Source organism: Muntiacus reevesi, chromosome 2, assembly GCF_963930625.1.
Source record: "Muntiacus reevesi chromosome 2, mMunRee1.1, whole genome shotgun sequence".
In the NCBI taxonomy this organism is placed as follows: domain Eukaryota; kingdom Metazoa; phylum Chordata; class Mammalia; order Artiodactyla; family Cervidae; genus Muntiacus; species Muntiacus reevesi.
In genome coordinates, this window is record NC_089250.1 from 153,598,266 (window position 1) to 153,614,584 (window position 16,319).

The window sequence follows — 16,319 nt, forward strand, 5'->3', positions numbered from 1 at the left end:
CGCGAGCTTCAAGCACGTGCTCAAACACCCTGGGTGCTGATTGGACGTGGAACACCCACTCCTGTGAGGGTGTGGGAGGAGCCACCCCCAGTGCCAATCTGCCCCAACCCGGCAGGGCAAGCAAGCCCCCAGCTCCAGATGTGACCCTACTGTGGGGGCAGCACTGCCAGGCTGGGAGCCAAGTCTGCAGGGACTAGACCCTCACAGGGGGTGTGAGGACATCCTGATTGTGACCATGGGGCCCAGTGGTCAGAGGGCAGGCCATGAAGATGTCCTGAGTGTGACCACAGGGTCCAGTGGGGACGTAAGACTATCCTGACTGTAACCAAGGGGTCCAGTGGTCGGTGGACTGGATGTGAGGATGACCTGACTGCTTGACCGAGTGCTGGCTGCTGTCCATCATTGCAGTCACTGAACCCCAGGGAAGGAGTGAATAAGACTCTCACCCCAGGGCTCCAGTGCATGATCCCCACAGCACCCAGGCCTGTGATCTCTGAGCACGTTGAATAGCAGATGATCAAGTCCTCCACGGAAGTGTCCAGCCCTCCCACCCTGAGTGGTCCTGGTCCCAGCTCTGACCAGGCTGTGTGTGTGTCCTCGGTGGGTGTAAGTGGATCCCCAGGCCATGTCCACATCTGTGGACCCACCTGCTTCTGTCGCTGGCCCTATAGGTGGGCTATAGGTGACTATAGTCCAAGAGAGTTGGTCCCTCACCCTCCCCTCATCCGCATCTGCTTCTCTTGGTCAGAGGTCCACTTAGCGAAGTGTCTTGTCCACCCTTATCCCCTCATACTGGCCAGAGGTCAACAGAACAGAGTGGACAAACAGTGGGGTGGCTCAAAGTGTTGATGAGGTGAATTCTCTATGTGGCATCCCGCCCTCTCCGTTCGGAAGTCTTGTCCCTCAGTCATTGCTGGGGAGGATTAGGACCAGCTGTTCTCTTTGGGGGCATCCACTTAGTCAACCAACAGCATCCAGCAAGCTCCTCACTCCCACCCTCCATCTGAACTCAGGCTCCTTGGCTTCCTCCTTCTTTCCCTCTGCTGCCCACCCCTCACATTTCCTGTCCCTGCTTCTCAGCCTGCAGCCCTTCCCTGGCGCTGTATTGTATTCTGTCTTTTGACACTCTCTACAGCTCAGGGCCCCAGGGGGAGCTGGTAAAGTGGGGGCTTCCCCCTGCCTCCACAAACCGCCTGCAAAATAGACCCCCCCCAATCTGGGCAGGGTTTCCTGACAGCCGGCCTTGGCTCACCTCCCCAGCTCAGGTCTCCTGCCCTGTACCTCCAGGGCCAGAATCACTTCCCCAAAGTTGTCCAAATCCCAGAACTGGTGACTTCATCAGGCTCCATGGCAGAGGGGAATCAGATCACAGAACAGCTGATCAAATGTCATTTAGCCAGCTCCCCAAGTGGGTCACGGGTCACATTCTGAGTGTTCCTGAAGATTTCTCATGTTCAAAAAATTCCATCTTCCTCCATGTGGACTAGCTGGACCAGAAATGACATTTCCCTTGTTTGTGTCTTGTTTGTGTCTTGTCCTGTCTTTATTTCCACATGCTCAGAAATGACTTCCTAAGTCAGACAGAGGAGAAATATCATATGACACCCCTTATATGGGGAACCTATAAAGAAATGATACAAAGGGAATTATTTACGAAACAGAAACAGACTTACAGATGGGATTTATGGTTGCTGGTCAGGGAAGGATGGGGGTAAGGGAGAGTTAGGGAGTCTGGGACAGACATGTTCACACTGCTGTATTTAAAATGGATAACCAACAGGGACCTACTGCATAGCACAGGGAACTCTGCTCAATGTTATGTGGCAGCCTGGATGGGAGAGGGCTTTGGGGGAGAGTGGATGCGTGTACATGCAGGGCTGCATCCCTTTGCTGTCCACCTGAAACTATCACAACATTGTTAACTGACTTTAATAAAATAAAAAGTAAAAAAAAGAGAAAGAAATGACTTCTTCTTCATCTCGTATTCTCCAAGGTGAGGACTTGTGAACCAGTTCATCAGAGTTTAAGTATTAGCCTCTTAGGATCTGTGAGCCCCTGGCCTCAGCTTCCACATGTATACATACAGGGTTATAGATCATAGCCTGATCTGTCATGGGCTGAAATGAAATTTGGGGTGTGTGTGTGTGTGTGTGTGTGTGTGTGTGTGTGTGTGTATTTTCAGCAACACCCCACCTGGCACATCAAGGGGCTTACCTGACACATTCTAGGAGTTAAGGAACCATCCAGACTTCTCCTATGGAATCTGTCCACAGGCTGCTCTCCTTCCAGGTGGATGAGTTTCACTGAGGAAAAGTACATTGGGTTTCCTCTGAGTTACTTTTCATTTTGACTTTAAAAGTATCCACTTATTTTGTTAAAGCATATGACAGGGTCAGATCCATGTCTTTATGGAGCAAACCACTGGCCTTTTCGCAAACACTTGTTGCCACTTTTAGGACAGACAGACATACAGATCAAACTTGCCTTTTTCTGTTTACCAATGATGTCTGAACCTCTCATCCTGAATAATAAGTGAAAACATAGATCAATAAATAAATCAGCCTGTTTAGGTTTTGCACGCAAATGGGCAGCAGATTTAGGAAGGAGAAGGCAGAGGCAAATGGAGGGCTTCCCCGCAGAAACACCAAAGAGGGTGAATGAAAGCAGTCACCGTTTACCCTGATGTGGCGAGCTTAAGTATTGGCACTTGTATATGATGATACAGGATGGGGAGAGAGAGAAAAAGGAAGGGAGAACCTTAAATAAATAAGGCAACTTTGAAGAATTTAATCTGTCTTGTTGTGTCCAGTTTCTATGATGGCCAAGAGTGATGAATTGAATATCTCCTAGAGCCAAAGATAATTGTGTCCCTGGGCCTGGTTATATGATGCCTTTTCCACCAGAGCAGTGAGGCCTGACAGGGATGGGATGTTTTCCCGTGTGGTTTACTGCCAGTGAGTGAATGGCCTCCTGTGGCAGGCCACAGAGCCTTCATTCAGCCAAGTAACATCTGCTGCTGGGTGCCTTCTTGTGCTGGACATGGAGGCCTCAGCGATGAGGAGCAAGCAGTCCCAGCCCTCGAGGAATTCCTAATCTAAAAGGGGGGATAGACACGTGGATGAGAACAGGGTGGTGGTAGCTGTGCCCAACACGGAGCGCATGTCCTGTCCCTCCACCGCCGCTCAAGAAGCCCCGTGAGAGTGACTGTCCATGAAGGCTGTCAGCAAGAAGGTCGTGGACATGCTTGTGCTCATGTGAACAAATGTGCTCTATTTGTACATTAATTCAGGCCTTTTCCTCACACATCCAGGAGCACACAGTGGTGACTGGGCTTCTGTACTGTACTGGAGGACACAGTGGAGGACTGGGCTTCTGTTCCCAAGGAGCTCACATTCTAGGGGCAGAATATGGCTTCCCCAAATGAAGAGGGAGGAGAGATACCCCCTCACTATTTCTTGTGAGCCTCACTATAGGTGCAGCATCAGATACTAGCTAGCGTAGGAATCCATTGTTTACCCTTAATGAGCTGTCCTTTCAGCAGTTTGCAGATGAACATCCACTCTGCTTTTAATCACTCTTTGCAAACCCATGGACTTTAGCCTCGCCACGCTCCTCTGTCCATGGGATTTTCCAGGTGAGAATACTGGAGAGTGTAGCCATTTCCTTCTCCAGGGGATCTTCCCAACCCAGGGACAGAATCCAGGCCTCCTGCATTGGCAGGCACATTCTTTACCCCTGAGCTACCAGGGAAGCCCTTGCTTTGCTTGGACACATATAATTACCTGCCTGGGACTACTGATCTCCTCACTGCACCAGATCTGGGGTCAACAGGCTCCGTGAAAAAGCAACAAAGTTTTTCTCCAGCAGGTGGAGTTCTGGAAGGTTAAAGGGAAACTTCTAAGTCAGAAGGAACCCTTGGATCTGAGCCAGAAGTCCTGAGCCTGGCAGAGAGGCCAGTTAACTGACGCCATTCAATGAGCAAATGTTCCTTGGTTTATATAGCATTTATTTGGCACTCAGAACTGTACAAAAGTTTGTTGTTGATACCAACTTTTGTTGACAATGATAAAATTAAATTGGTTTAGCCTTCAGAGGGTTTAGGATCCAGGTGAGTGGGACATTTGAGCAGGACTCAAAAAGGTTGAGTTATGATGAGAAGCAGTGCACAGAAAAGGCAATATTTCAGGTGATGGCAGCCACAACAGCTCTCAGAAAGGCATGATGGGATTTCCCTGGGGGTCCAATGGTTAGGACTCTGAGCTTCCCCTTCAGGGGCCACAGGTTCAATCCCTGGTCAGAGAACTAAGAGCCCACATGCCACAAGACACACGAAGAGTCTACGTGCTGTAACTAAGACTCAATGCAACCAAATAAGTAAATAAATATTAAAAAATAAACTGTAAGTGGGGTGTTGGCTCGATTTGGGGTGTGAATTGGTTGATATCAAAAGTATGGGGTAACATATGGAGAAGGGAGCTGCGTCTGGCAGGGTGTTGAGTGTGTTTGTGTGTGCGTGTGTATATGCAGTCTTATGGTCTCTGGGCTGATAGATCTGCCAGCATTTCCAGTCAGCAAGTGACTACAAGAGCAAGAAGGGGCTTGGATCTCGCTTAGCAATCAGAAAACAGAATTCCTTACAGAAAAGTCCTGGCCTGGTCGCCTCTCTGTCTGTATTGGAGAAAGGATTGATTCTGGCAAAATTTTGCTCGATCTGCAGAAGTGTTAGTTCAATAACTTCCCTCCAAGATTTCTGCCAAAGCCAAGAAGTTGAGTTTCACTATGATTTAATAGTTTCAAGATAGCATTCAAAAAAAGATTTGCCTGTGTTTGTGGATGAAGTAGGCTTGCTATTTCCCTTTCTGTATTTATTTATTTTATTCTTTGCCCATAGACACTGATTATAAAAAATAGCTCTAAGGTTGATAAAAACCAGGCTTCTTCAGCCCACTCAGAGAGTAGCCCTTATTTCCAATTATCAGACTGACTGGCTGCTAAAGTATTGCTCCTTCAGCGCTACAGACAAGAGGAATTAGTTACAGAGGCAAATTGCTTTGTTGTGCTTCTCTCTTGAGACATCATTCATGTGGAGGGGATTCCAACATAGCCCTTGGACCCTTATTCAAAATGCAAGTGTGCATGAAAGCTCTCTCCTAGCCTGAGTCCTGGGTGAACTGTCCATCCATCACCCAAACAAAAGCCAGCGAAATACTCTCACCATCCTTTCTGTGGTCTATGCACCCTCATATTAAAAGAAGAAATTTACGTATGGATGCATTCCAGAGTTTCCCAGGTGGTGCTAGTGGTAAAGAACCTGCCTGCCAATGCAGGAAACCTAAGAGATGCAGTTTCGATCCCTGGGTTGGAAAGATGCCCTGGAGGAGGGCATGGCAACCCACTCCACTATTCTTGCCTGGAGAATCCTCATGGACAGGGGAGCCTGGCAGGCTACAGTGCATAGGGTCACAAAGAGTTGGATACTACTAAAGCGACTTAGCACACATGCACGCATGGATGCATCTGGTCTTAGTTGTGGCACGTGGGGTCTGTCTTTGTGGCACGAGAGCTCTTTGTTGTAGTATACCAGCAGGTGAGCTCTCTGGTTGAGATTCATAGGCTTAGCTGCTCTGGGGCTCATGGGATCTTAATTCCCCGACCAGGGATGGAACCCACGTCCCCAGCACTGCAAGGCATATTCTTAACCACTGGACGACCAGGGTAGTCCCTACCATCACATTTGGATAAACCACCACAGCTTCTAGTTATTTACCAAAGTATATAGTGCCTTTTGGCACTCAGCGCTTTTTGAACTCAGAGCACCTTGTAGGATGCAATACTCCATGTTGTTAGGACATTTTAAAATGGCAGTGAGCACTTTCCTGGTGGTACAGTGAATAAGAATCCACCTGCCTACGCAGGGGACATGAGTTCGATCCCTGGTCTAGGATGATTCCACATGCTGCAGAGCAACTAAGCCCCTGCGCTACAACTACAGAGCCTGAGGGCCTAGAGCCTGTCCTCTGCCACAAGAGAAGCCACTACAATGAGAAGGCTATGCACCGCAGAGAAGAGCAGCCTCCCCTCACCATAACTAGAGAGAAAGCCCATGCACAGCAGCAGAAAATCAGTGCGGTCAAAATAAAATTAAAAATAAATAAATAAATAAAATGGCAGTGACTGGAAGAAGAATTCTCTTTGCTGTCACTCAGATCTGGGTTTGAGTCTTGCCTCTGTCCCTTATCAGTTCTGTTAAATCTGTTTTCTCACGTGCAAAGGGTGAAGCATGCTTATCTTAGAAACTATATAAGGTCTGGTTGAAATAACTCATAAATGATGTTGCTTGGTATCTGGTCCCAAGCAGGCCCTTCCTCAATTCAGGTGGATTCTGCTCAAGTCACCCTCCTTCAGTTCAGTTCAGTTCAGTTGCTCAGTCATGTCTGACTCTTTGCAACTACATGGGCTGCAGCATACCAGGCTTCCCTGTCCATCACCAATTCCTGGAGCTTGCTCAAACTCATGTCCATCGAGTCAGTGATGCCATCCAACCATCTTGTCCTCTGTCATCCTCTTCTCCTGCCTTCAATCTTTCCCAGCATCAGGGTCTTTTCTAATGAGTCAATTCTTCATATCAGGTGGCCAAAGTATTGGAGTTTCAGCTTCAGCATCAATCCTTCCAATGAATATTCAGGACTGATTTCCTTTAGGATTGACTGGTTGGATTTCCTTGCAGCCCTAGGGACTCTCAAGAGTGTTTTCCAACACCACAGCTCAAAAGCGTCAATTCTTCGGCGCTCAACCTTCTTTGTAGTCCAACTCTCGCATCCATACATGACTACTGGAAAAACCATAGCTTTGACAATATGAACCTCTATTGGCAAAGTAATGTCTCTGCTTTTTAATATGTTGTCTAGGTTTGTCACCCTACTTACCGAGTGTCTGCTGTATGCCTGACATGTAGTGGGGCCCTGGGGATACATGGCCCCACACTCTGGAGTCTTGCAGCAATGATTAAACTAGATCCTGTATGAGGTTAATTGTTTAAAGTAAAACTGTCATGGGAATTCCCTAGTTGTCCAGTGGTTAGGACTTCCACTACAGGAGGCATGAATTCGATCCCTAGTGGGAGAACTAAGATCCTGCAAACCACACAGTGCAGACAAAAATAAAATAAAAAAATAAAACTATAATGAAACTTCTCCCTCTCCTGATCAGGCTGGTCCTGGAGGGAGCCTAATTACTGGAGAAGCAAGGTAAAACTGAAAAGCCAATTTAGTCCCCTTTACCCAGGTGCCTTTCGGTCTTGATTTTGTCCCCATCTTGCTGTGGGAGCTGGAACAATCTCTTCCTTATATTCAGTCTCTAAAGTCTCAGGGGTGGGGGACGGGGGGCAGAAGTCTCAGAACTTTGAAAGACATAAAAGACAACCAATTGCAATTACAGTCATACAAAATAGTTAATTTTTAATCTTAATGGATTTTATTTTTTTAAGTTTTAGGTCTAAAACTTTTCCTAAATGTTGAGGGTTTGGAATGCTGTGAATTCCCAGAAGTGGCTGTGTATTCCCTTATGCTGTGTATCAGGCTCTGGGTTATGTCCGTGCCAGGCTGGGTAGCTCCTGAGTGTGCATCTTATACTCTGTAAGATGGAAGAGATGATTGAGAGGCCCAGGAGAGACCTTCTAGCTATTGGAATCCTATAGTCCACACATTTCAAAAATCTCCATTTGTTCAGTATGTGAATGGAGAAAAGAGAGTACCTGGGTAAGTGTGGGCTTGTGTGTGAGATTCAGTAGGAGGGGGAGCAGTCTGATTGAAAACAGGAAGTATGCTGAGTGTATCCTCATGGAGATGTTTTATGGAGGTGCTAAGCTCGCCCACCGTCCCTTTAGCCTCTAGCTAGTTTTTGCTCCCTGGTATTATTCTTGCTAGTAGTGACATAGTAGCCGTCTATTTCCTGGGATCCCCCAGTGGGTAGACCAAAGTAACCAAACAGATATGGGGAATTTACATTTTCCAGTATGAACTATGATTGCAAAGGAAGGAAGGAAATAACCAGTTTGTTCCATTACAGTTTGTTCCACTATCTGGCCACCTAAGAGAGACGTGATAAGCCCAAGCAGGGGAAAAGATGAGCAATGGCTTATGGTATTGCAGTCGTACAGACCCTGAAATAAAGAAGCACAAACACCATTTAGGCAAAGTTACCTTTGGCATTATTGCCAAAGATATTGGCACCAAAATTGTCAAGTCAACACCAACACTGACTTGGTGTTACTGCTTTTTAAATGGGTTCTTCTTGAGAGCTAAGAAAAGAGGCCAGAAGGATATCAGTATCTAAGCTTCTAGCAGGAAGTTTGGGCTTCCCTGGTGGCTTAGATGGTAAAGAATCTACCTGCAATGTGGGAGACCTGGGTTCTATCCCTGAGTTGGGAAGATCCCCTGGAGGAAGGCACTGCAATCCACTCCAGTATTCTTGCCTAGAGAATCCCCATGGACAGAGGGGTCTGGTGGGCTACAGTCCATGGGGTAACAGAGTCAGACACGACTGAGCAATAAATGCAGCAGGATGAAGCGTAGCTACTGTCAGTGGCGCTGGTTTCCCGTCCCTTTTGGTCTTGATTTTGGCATTAACTGGCTGTGGGAACTTGAACCTCTCCCCGTGGATTGTCACTGGGATTCTCAGAGTCAGAAACCCCAGAGTTGGCAATGGCTAGAAAGAAGGAGCAGCTACCATGCAAGGTGTTAAAAATAGACACAAGCTTTCCTTCAAAGAGATAGACACGCATTTGTGACAGCTTCAGGGAGCTTCTCCTTTGGAAGTAAGTATAGCCTCAGCCAGTCCAAGTCATAGATTTTCTGAGATTAGCGTTTGAGTTGGAATGGCTTCTAGGCTGTGTGTGCCTAGCAAGCCAGGAGGGTCCCTACTTCTTCCTCCTCTTCTGACCATCTCCTCCATTTTCCTGCTTTTCCTCTTTCTTGCCTCCTCTGTCCTCTTCTCCTCCTTCCTTTCTCCTGCTTTTCATAAGGAAGTTCAGGACTTCCCTGGTGGTCCAGTAGTTAGGACTCCACGTTTCCACTGCAGGCGGTGTGGGTCCCTTCCCTGGCTGGGGGCCTAAGACCTTCGCATACCTCGAGGGGTGTGGCCAAAAGAAAAAAAGAAAGAAAAGAGGCCTAAAGCTTTCTCCCGGCCCCCCACCTACCTGTGTTCACAGAGCCTCCCAGACGTGCCCAGAGGGACCCAGCCTCAGTCATCCAGAGTGGGAACCTGTTCATGATAACACTCTTTATTAGTTTTATTCCCTTCCCTGACTCACTTTCCCCACTCCTGTTATGGGGCTTCCTGGAATTTCCTTCCAATAAACTACTTGCTTTCCAATCTTTGTCCTGGGGTCTACTTTTGAGGAAAGAAGTGAAAGTGTTAGTCCCTTAGTTGTGTCTGACTCTTTGCGACCTCATGCACTGTGGCCATGGAATTCCCCATGGAAGGACACTGGAGAATTTCTGTCTCCAGGGAATCTTCCCAACCCAGGGATGGAACCCAGATCTTCTGCACTGCAGATTCTTTACCGTCTGAGCCCCTGGGGAAGCTTAAGTTTAAGCCTGCAGATTCTTAGCCTGTAGCACACTGTACCTGCTGTCCTGTATCATCCTTTCACTCATGAACAAAATATCACGGTACTCACTTCATGCCACGGTGTTTGTTTATTTAGGATCCCAGCGTAGGGCACACATGCATACTGCAACCTGTGCAGAACTTCATATGTCATTTTCTAAACAGATCTACTTGCTTAGAGTCTTAAAGAGTCTCACAGACTTGTTGTTGTTGTTGTTTCTTAGATTACAAATGCTTACGGTGCTGGCTGGTGCCCTGGGCTATGAAAAGCATGTGCTCTGGGTGATTCAGGACTGGAGTCAAGTTTAGCTCTCTCATTCCAGCAACATGACCTTGGACAGGTTACCTAAGCTCCCTGAGCCTCACTTTCTTCTCTGTAAAGCATAGAGAGTAATGCCTACCTACCTCAGAGCACATGAGACAAAAAATGAGCCAATGTCTGTGAAATCCCAAGCCCACGATAAGTGCTCTGTGATGGCGATCTCCATCAGACCTCTGACCCCAGCCCTCAGGGGGTTCCCAATATGTTGTAGCATCGGTCACCTTGCTGTCTAGTTGGTGGATCTATCTGGACTGTTATGGACACAGAGGAGGAAGGGGAGGAGGGATTAGATTCCAATGAAAGCATCAGGCAGGGTGTCCCAGGGGAGGTGACATTTGAGCTTGGTCTTTGGGTGATTAGGATTTCACTAAGACAGGGAAAAGGGAAGACAGACACTTTGGGCATTGTTCTGAGTAATTCTAACTCCCTTGGTTGGAGGTGAAAGGGCTCAGGGCATCCACTGTAGGAGGTTAGACACTTTGCTTGTATTAACTGCTGGATCACCAATCCTCCCTGTTATCAGGTGGTTCAAACAGCACCAGCCTTGGTACCTCAGACAGGTCAGTCTTCAGTCCAGCACTGACAGCTCTTATGCTCCTTCAGTCCCTGAGGTCTGCAGAGAATTTGGGGTCTCTTATTTCACCCTAGCCTCTAGGGCAGAGGTTGCAGCCTATACATTAATTTTATTTACAGTGTTAAAAGCAAAACAGAGCTGACAATTAAGAATTGGAAGCAGTCACTTGCAAATCTGGATATTTAGCATCTTTTGTGAACTGGGGAGATCTGGCAAAGCCTGGTCCATGTTCCCACATGCCAATGGGGCAGCAATGTGCAGGAGGAGCCATGCCCTTTATCAGGCAGAACCTGCGCTCTTCTGCCTGCCCCAGGCCACCCATCCCTCCTCAGCACTGAGCCTGGAGCTCCTTTTTCTTTACCACTGGGCTGGAACTTTAAAAAAATAATGATAGGGGAATCTTTCTCAGTATCTACATCTCTATCAAAGGACTACTCAGGGTCTTCCCTGGGAGCCCAGTGATTAAGATTCCACACTTCCAATGCAGGGGCATGGGTTCGATCCCTGGTCAGGGAACTAGGAAGACTGCTCAGCTCAGTCTTACTTGCAGCTTTCCTGACTGCATGGTGGTGTGGTTAGTTTTCTGTATTTGCAACTGGGCTTGTGGAGAAGCAGCTCTGTTTTAAACAGTCTTTTGATTTCTTTGCTCTTTAGGAAAAAAGTTTTAAAAGCAATGCCTTCTCTCTCTTTGAATCAGGACTCAGCCTCAGCAAATGACTCACACAAGGGCCTCCATTCTCACTGCTGTTAACACACAGTATGTCAGGCTGGCTTTTCCATCTCCTCCCTCCAGACCCTCCCTGTCCCCACCTACATCCCTATGCCAACTGGTGCTTCCCTCATGAGCGGAGGTAATTCTAAGTGGCCCAAGGAATGTCTTCTAGAATGTGCAGCAAAACACTCTTCCTGCAAGAAACAATTGTGTTTTGCTCTCTTGGTACCAGATCTGTAAGTGTGGCAACTACCCTTTAAAAACTGAATCACTTCTCTGGGTCCATTAAGCTCCCTTCTGAGAGGGCAGAAGCCCTTGGGGGTGGTTTTGTGGCCAGTCACACCTCAGGAGTCACTGTCTTGACCCAGGAGGTGAAAATTGCTTCACTTGTTGTGAGGTCACTCAGACAAATGAGGTGAAGTTGACTCCACCGGGGACCGAAATGTAGGCTGTCCCACTGTAACGAAAGGGTCAGAAGTGAGAGTGCTGTGAGGGGCGCTTCCGCTCCCCCACTCTGGATCTCCCCAGCTTCAGGCAGCGTCTGAACGCAGCAGACAGACGATGAGGTGGCCTCTGTCTTTGGAAACACCTGGGAAATGGCTCCTGGGATCAGAGAGAGATTCTCTAGAGAATGTTTGGGAATTTTTCTGGTATCTGGGAGATCAGTGGATAGTTTTTACAGCTTTAGAATTTTTTAGGAAGAGAGGAGTTATGCTTCCAACCCTGGCAATTGGTTTGACCTCTTGGAGGAAGCTACAGTGCTAACTCAGGGTAGAAATGGGTCCCTGGGGGTCAAGCTAAAATCTGGGCCCTGTAGGTAAAACTGTCAATCAATCTGGAAGCAGAAGAATCATCTTAAAAATGCAGAGATCTGGGCCCCTCTTGCTAACATTTTGATTTGGAAGATCCCAAGTGGGACCCAGGAATTGGTATTTTAACCAATATCGGGCCATTCTGCTGCAGGTGCATGCTGGATCACACTTTTGCAGAACCCCAGCTTAGTGTTTCTCAAAAGTCACTTCATATATTTTTTCAGCTAGTAGTTAGGCAAGTGCTTAAGGATTTATGAGTGTGTCCTCAAAGCGTGAACTTCAGCACTGCTTCCACAGACGGGCTTATTATTTTGGATTTAACACAATGGGATTATAAATTATTCATTCCTGGTTGAAAATAAAAGAACTTGACTCAACATCTGGGGGCTGAATGCAGCACACAGATTGCTTATGCCATTTCTATAAAAATGGAATTCAGTTTCCATCGAGGCACAGAGCCTGCTGCCTGTTTTCCCTTAACTTGCAGGTTGCTCTGTCCCGCTGGCTGAGTGCCTGCAGGGGGGGTTGCTGTGGGGTGAAGTTGTTCTTACCTTCCCTATTCAGGGGCCCGCATCATTGGTTCCCAAATGTTGGTATGCAAATGATCCCCTGGGAAGATGATTAAAAATGTAGATTCCAGAAGTTTTTAGAGTCAAATGAGCCCTGAGAGCCCACACTTTTTAGAAAAAATGTTATTGAGGTATAGTTGGTTTACAATGTTGTGTCAATTTCTGCTGTTCAGCAAAGTGACTTGGTTTTACATGTATGTATTAGGCACTCAGTCGTGTCCAGATCATTGTGACCCAATGGACTGTAGTGTTTCAGGCTCCTCTGTCCATGGAATTCTCCAGGCAACAATACTGGAGTGGGTTGCCATTTCCTTTTCCAAGGGATCTTCTCCGCCCAGGGATCAAACCTGGGTCTCGCACATTGTAGGCAGATCCTTTATGTCTGAGCCACCAAGGAAGCCTGTTTACATATATATATATAATATATAAAATATATAATATTTTACATATATATATTATATATAAAATATATAATATATATATATTCTTTTCCATTAAGATTCATCATGGGATATTGAGTATAATTCCCTGTGCTATACAATAGGACCTTGTTGTTTATCCATCTTATGTATAATAGTTTGCATCTACTAATCCCAACTTCCCACTCCATCCCTCCCCCAACACCCTCCCCCTTAGCATCCAGAAGTCTGTTCTCTGTGTCTGTAAGCCTGTTTCTGTTTCATAGATATGTTCATTTGTGTTGTATTTTAGATTCTGCATATAAGTGATCTCATATGGCATTTGTCTTTCTCTTTGTGAATTATTTAACTTAGTATGATCATTTCTAAGTCCTTTAAGAGAATCTATATTTTAATCGGCATTCCTGATGGACCACTGTTCTTCCACGCCTCTCGGGGGGCATCCTTGGGGTACCTTGTTGTCTGTCTATTGGGTACACTGTCTGGGGCCTAAAAACTTTTCTGGGCCTGACAAAAATGTTTGAAACCAGCAGAAATTGTGTTGGTTCCAAAATAGGAAGAGACAACTGCAAAATCAAAATTGTTTACCAAACATAACAAGCCAACTCTATTCATTATTAAATTTAGTTTTCATAAAATTTTTATTACATTTGAGAACAGTTTGTAGACTATATTTTTTTCTTCATTTCACAAGAATTCCTGAATAAGCCTGATAATCATTAAGTAGTCATAGTCAGTGGTAAATGGTTTGTAACCAGATGTCAAAGGCAATATTTTAAAAAACTTCCTTCAGAGTATTTTTGTAGCACATACTTATTTATACTCACATGTATACTTATGTTTGGTGGCTTCCCTGATGGCTCAGTGGGTAAAGAATCTGCCAGCAATTCAGGAAACATAGGAGTCACAGTTTTGATCCCTGGGTCAGGAAGATCCTCTGGAGGAAGAAATGTACCTACTCCAGGATTCTTGCCTAAAAAAATTCCATGGATAGAGGAGCCTAGTGGGCTATAGTCCATGTTGTTACAAAGAGTTGAACATGACTGAGTGGCTAAGCAAGGAAGCATGCTTATATTTATTACAGAATGTTGCTATGATTTAATTAATAGGTTCGATGCAAAGCTAGAATGAGTCCTTCAGAAGTGAAGCTGCTTAGGTCTTATAAAAAATTTGCAATGTCCTTAAGAATACATTTAGAATTTTCCTGGTCTTTGGGCCACTGAGTTCATAGTAACCTATTTACTTGTGAAGCAGACAGTTGTAATTCCAGTTTTACAGAGGAGGACGTCAAGTGGTTTATTGATTTACTAAAGGACCAAGAGGCAGTAAGAAAACAGAATTCAAACCTAAGTATTAGTACTCCGAATTTAGTATATCTTCTACTTCAGTGTCAGAAACCATACCGCCAAACGCCCTTTATATTGCTACCCTGGGAGGGCTAGCTCTTTGTGTCCTTGGGGAGCTAATCATAACAGCACAAGGCAGTTTGAAAACTTTTGACCAGAGTAGAAATAAGTTTCATATTTTGGGTCAGAAAGCAGCATATTGACAATAATCTTTATGTGTAGATGAAGCCAGCTAAGAGAGAGCTGGCTTTGCAGTCATGACAATGCTGCTATTTCTGCTAAAGATAGGAGGGTGGGGAATGGGGCTATTGCTTGATATATATATGGATCTGTTTCTCGAGCACACAAAAAGTCTGGCGATCTTGAAGGGTTATTCCAATAAAGCCAGGGCAAGATAGTATGAGGGTCTTCTCACAAAAGCAGCCAGGTTGCTTAGAGGACAAGCAATCAAAATACTGATAGAAAAGAACCAGCTCTCTGTGGAGAGTTCTGTGCTCCTGGCCAAACTGCAGATACCATCCTCTTCCCAAACTTCTACAGAGAGTCTGGGCTCTGAATGTTCACCCATGGTGGTCTCCCTTATCCTACTGCTCATGTTCATCATACTACCATTTTCTCTGCAGCTTGAAAATCTTTCAAAAAGGACTTGAAGGAAGAGAGCTATGGATCACAGTGTTTTTCTCCGTCCGTGAACAACGTGAAATACATATTCATTGCAGAAAAATGACAAAGCATGGGTAAGCCAAAGGGAGAAATAAACTCTGAAATTTCCCCATCTAGCACATCTGCCACTAATATCTTAGTATATGTCATTCTGGTGTGTTTTTCTGTGTAAAGGCCTGCCTATTGGTAGTACGGTGGGAGCATTTCTGTTTCATAATGCTTTCCCTACACGTGACACATTGTGAATGCTATCCCATATGAACAAGACGCACAGCGCTTGTTTGAGGCACAACCTTTGCTATAGGGCTGTCCCACAAATATATCAATATCCTATTATTAGGAAGTTCAGCTGTTTCTAAATTTTTACACTGATAATGCTGAAGTGAACATCATTTCGCATACACCTCCTACTGTTCTTTTAAAAAATATTTATTCGTTTTTGGCTGTGCTGGGTCTTCACTGCTGCATGCAAGCTTTCTCTAGTTACAGAGAGCTGGGGCTACTCTTCGTTGTGGTGCTCGGGCTTCTCATTGCGGGGGCTTCTCTTGTTACCGAGTACAGGCTCTAGGCACGTGGACTTCAGGAGTTGTGGCCCATGGGCTTAGTTGCCCCAAGGCTTGCGGGATCTTCCTGGACCAGGGATTGAACTGGTGTCCTCTACATTGGCAGGCGATTCTTAACCACTGGACCCCGAAGGAAGCCCTTCCTATTTTTCTCAAGACTGAATTGCTCAATGTGTATAGGATTAAGGCCCTGAATAGAAATACAGAGAACTCAAAGAAAGTGGGCATTTTAGTTCTGAATGTTCAGAAAATCACTTTTCCTTGGCAGGAAATTCTGGTAGCTGGCATTCTGTGTCAAGAATCATGAAGCATCTGAAATTTCACTCTATTTGCAAGATAAGAAGTTAGCCTGCTGTAGATTCATTGGGGCTGGCTGAAGAGTTGAGACTCCTGGATCAGAAACAGAGGATGGTTTGTTTCTCATAGCAATAATAGTAGCCCAAGGCTCAGCATTTTTACCAGCTTCCTGAGCCCCAGTTCCCACTGCAGCATCATACTAAGATGGTCTGATGACAGCTGCACAACACAGTGGAGTGTGTTATAGGAGTGGAATCCCAAACTTAGGGAATTTGAATCTTTATTATTCTGGACAGTACGCAAACCTACCTTCTACTCTGGAGGGGCAGCCACTATCTCTATTTTCAAGGCTATTTACTGTACAAATATCCTTGAAAATATTGTCTAGGACAAGGATAGTTGATCTCTCTCTTCCCAAGATGTTTAGAAATGT